General features: G+C 42.5%; 1 pseudogene; it reads right to left on the bottom strand.

The window, feature by feature from the left end:
* Positions 1-3,523: 3,523 nt before the first annotated feature.
* LOC115032794 lies at positions 3,524-4,034 on the bottom strand (annotated as a pseudogene).
* Positions 4,035-4,493: the final 459 nt, after the last annotated feature.

Raw genomic sequence — 4,493 nt, 5'->3', positions numbered from 1 at the left:
CTTGGTAATTTTTACCTAACTGGGTTTCACAGTTATAACCTAGTAAGTAAAAACATTAAAAACTAGAAATACAAAATGTAACATTTAGTAAAAGTCTGCCAGTTTTAAAATAACTGTGTTCTAAACTGCAAGCCATCCTTAACTTTTGCTGAAGAGTGCTGATGTATCATGCATCATGTGATCATAAAATCTATAGAGAGTGTGGGCAGACGTGAGTCCTTGAGTGAATTTAACAATTTCATTTACATGGCTGGCTGAATTTTGAAGAGCAGGGCAAGACTGTAGCCAGGTCTTGGAGTGCAGCCACTACAATAGTTTTCAAGTGATATTCACCATAATTCAGCTGAACATGGACCAGTCATGTGTGGAGAATAGATGACAGCATGATTTCCAAGCACCTGCTCTATGCTCCTAACCAGATAGGAAGAATACATTACATGGTGACAAACTGATATCTGGCCTCCAACCATGTGGCAAAGATGCTGACAATTGCTTCAAAGCCAAACTAACATATGATTCAAGATGGGATGATCATTATATAATTTCAAAAGAGAAGATAAGACACCTTGAGAAAGAAATTATATTAAAAATTACCCTTTATAAAAGAATTTAAAGGACCTGAGAAATCCATATTGACCTATTTATTATACATACAGAACCATTCTAGGATGTTTAACAACTTATTTAAAAAAAAAAAAACAGTTGAGAAAACTCCCTAAAATCAGACAAACTGTGTGGAAAGCAGCATTTCATAATCCATATGTTATTTTCTTTTCTTTTTTATTGGATACTTTATTTATTTACATTTCAAATGTTATCTGCCTTCCTGGTATCCACACCAGAAGCCCCCTATCCCATCCCCATTCCCCTGCTTCTATGAGGGTGCTCCCCCAACCACCTATCCACTCCCACATCTCCACCCTGGTACTATGTGGTTGGAGCCTTGGCTATCACCATGTACTCTTTGGTTGATGGTTTAGTCCCTGAGAGCTCTGGGGGGTCTGGTTGTTTGATATTGTTATTCTTCCTATGGAGTTGAAAAACCCTTTGGCTCCTTCAGTCCTTTCTCTAACTCCTCCATTGGGAATCCCATGCTCAGTTCAATGGTTGACTGTGAGCACTTGTCTCTGTATCTGTCAGGCTCTGGTAGAGCCTCTTGGGAGACAGGCTCCTGTCAGCAAGCACTTCATGGAATCTGCAAGTGTCTGGGTTTGGTGTCTGTATATGGAATGGATCTCCAGGTGGGGCAGTCTTTGGATTGCCTTTTCTTCAGTCTCTGCTCCTCATTTTGTCCCATATTTCCTTAAGACAGGAGCAATTCTTGATTAAAAATCTGGAGTTGAGTGGGTGGCCCAATCCCCCAACCAGGGGCTTGCCTAACCTCTGGATATTGTCTCTACAAGTTCTTGCTCTCCTTTGTTGGGCAGTTCAGCTAATTTCATCCCTCTTGGGTCCTGGAAGCCTCTTGCTTTCCTGGCATATGGAACTTCCTGGTGGCTACCTCCAGTTCCCAGTCCACCATTGCTACACACCTCCGTTCAAATTCCTGACCCCAAGTTTGGAGCTGTGACAAAAGGATGGACCATCTAGAGACTGCCATATCCAGGGATCCATCCCATAATCAGCTTCCAAATGTTGACACTATTGCACACACTAGCAAGATTTTGCTGAAAGGACCCAGATATAGCTGTCTCTTGTGAGACTATGCCGGGGCCTAGCAAACTCAGAAGTGGATGCTCACAGTCAGCTATTGGATGGGTCACAGGGCCCCCAATGGAGGAGCTAGAGAAACTACCCAAGGAGCTAAAGGGATCTGCAACACTATAGGTGGAACAATATTATGAACTAACCAGTACTCCCCCCCCCCCGAGCTCGTGTCTCTAGCTGCATATGTATCAAAAGATGACCTAATCAGCCATCACTGGAAAGAGAGGCCCATTGGACTTGTAAACGTTATATGCCCCAGTACAGGGGAACACCAGGGCCAAAAAATGGGAGTGGGTGAGTAGGGGAGTGTGTGGGAGGGTATGGGGGACTTTTGGGATAGCACTGGAAATGTAAATGAGGAAAATACCTAATAAAAAATATTAAAAAAAATCCTGACCCCATGTATATCATCCCTGTCTCCACTCATACCTGTTCATGCCTATCTTTTTCCTCCTCATCATCCATTCTTCTTCCCAACTACCACCCACCCTCTCCTCTCCATCAGTATTTTGTTCCCCCTTCTAAGAAGGACTGAAGCGTCCACATTTTGGCCTTCCTTCTTCTTGAGTTTTATATGGTCTGTGAATTGTATCTTGGTTATTCTGAGCTTTTGGACCAATATCTACTTATCAGTTAGTGCATACCATGTGTGTTCTTTTGTGACTGGGTTACCTCACTCAGTGTGATATTTTCTAGTTTCATACATTTGCCTAAAAATTTCATGAAGTCATTGTTTTGAATAGCTGAGTAATACTCCATTGTGTAAATGTACCACATTTTCTGTATCCATTCCTCTGTTGAGGGACATCTGGGTTGTTAACAAAACAATAGAAAACAACTAAGAGTTAAAATGATGGAAGATGTCTGTTTTGTTTATCCCTATATGTTATTTTGAAACACCATCAATGAAATTCAAATTCATTAAATTTATCACATTGAGACATCCTGAGTATACTTACAATAATGCTGTATGAGTTTTTATGGAAGCCCCAGCGAAATATTTCAGGGAGTTTCAGTGAAATTTTCAAAACACTAGACATCTGTCACAATGTGAACCAACATTGCTATTGGTTATGAGGTTTGAGCAAAATAAAAGGCAGTTGATTGGGGATAGTTTTATAAAGAGAACAGAGCAGAAGAAAGTATAAGCTAAGCAATTGCAAACTGCCAGGCCTCTGTCATCTCTTTGGTATGCACTGTTAGATCTTGTTTAAGGAAACAACACCAGCAGTGTACCAGTTGTACTTTGTGTTTATTTTATTTATGATTAGAATAAATTCCAGTGGCTATTTAGGAAGGAGAGGTTTGGCAAAGTAAAATCTCTCACTCCAGTTAGTTTTACCCTATAGCTTTATTTGATGATCTCTCTTGATTACTAAATGTATGTACATCTATGATATGCTAAGACACTAATTTATTTCTAATGAGTATGCTTGACATACTCTATTTTTCTTTAAAGGAAGAACAGCAGTCTCAACTAACCTGGACCCTCAGAGATTTGCTCAGACAGGGAGCCACCAACCAGGCAGCATACACCAGCTGTTATGAGGCCCCCATACACATATACAGCAGAGGACTGTCTGGTCTGGACTGAGAGAAGATGCATCTAAGCCTCAAGATACTTGAGGCCCCAGGGAGTAGGAAGGCCTGGTGAGGTGGGGGTGGGGACATCCTCTTGGAGACAGGTTTGGAGTGGGTGTTTGGGTAGGGGCAGAGGGGGTCTGGGATGAGGAACAGTCAGAGGGAGGACCAGGAGAACCTGGAGGGGGAATAAAGACTATACTGTAAAAAAATATTAAAGAGAAAAAAACTGTATTTAACACAACACAGTCTCCAACATCACTGAGGTGTCTGACCACGACCATGACCATCGTTGCTTAAAAGGGGAAACTAAGTTGCTGAGCAGCCCCAGCTTCAGCTTTCTTGTCAGCTTCAGGGGGCACAGCACTCCTACTGCAGGTGTCTCTATCTGCTTCCCCTCTTGTGGATCTTGCAGGTTGCTCACCCTCTGGACCTTTAGGCCAAAACCTTGCCAGTCTCAGGAAAGCCGCAGTGTAGAGTTGCAGGCACAATCTCCAAAGCTAGGTGCAGTTAATCTCAGAGATACTGAATGCCCTCATTCATAGGGTTACAACAGAAATATCTCCAGGCAAACTGCTCCTTCCTACAGCCTCAAGACTTGAGAGGCTACATTACATTAAGGTTGGGCACATTCTTGTCTGCCAGCCCCTGATGTTTGGGCATGTGGACATGTTTCTTGTCAATCATCATGCCTTCCTTAGAAAGAAGTTCATAGATGGCAATCAGTTCTTCTTCGGCATCAGCATTGCTGCGGCTGCAGGTTAAAACGCGGAGGCTGGATAGGAACGACATACTCCTTTACAAATTTCTAAGGCAGGCAGATGATGTCAGTGGTGAGGAAAATCACAGTGATGTGAATATAAAGACTGGATAGGGAGATACGTAACAATTAAAAGCACTGCCCCAATGACAGAGGTTAGACATGGGTGTTATTGTTCAGATGATGAAGGAAAGTCTCCCCCCTGAGAACGTTCCATCACTTGCTGTGAGCAGTCAAGACTTATGGAATTTCCTTGGAGGAAGTTATACCACATTGAGAGCAATGGTGAATTCTAGATACTTCCTCTCCATTTGATACGACTTGCCCTAAGAAAGTTTGCCCCACAGGTCCTCTGTGATGTACCACCTCATGACAGTCCCCACGCTTGAGATGAAGTGAGCACAGACTGAAACTATGAGTTCAGGCATTTTGTCACAGTTAGAGA

This window comes from Mus caroli, chromosome 12 (assembly GCF_900094665.2).
Source record: "Mus caroli chromosome 12, CAROLI_EIJ_v1.1, whole genome shotgun sequence".
Taxonomy (NCBI): domain Eukaryota; kingdom Metazoa; phylum Chordata; class Mammalia; order Rodentia; family Muridae; genus Mus; species Mus caroli.
The sequence above is the reverse complement of the archived record's forward strand: the minus strand, read 5'-3'. Positions and strand labels throughout refer to the sequence as shown.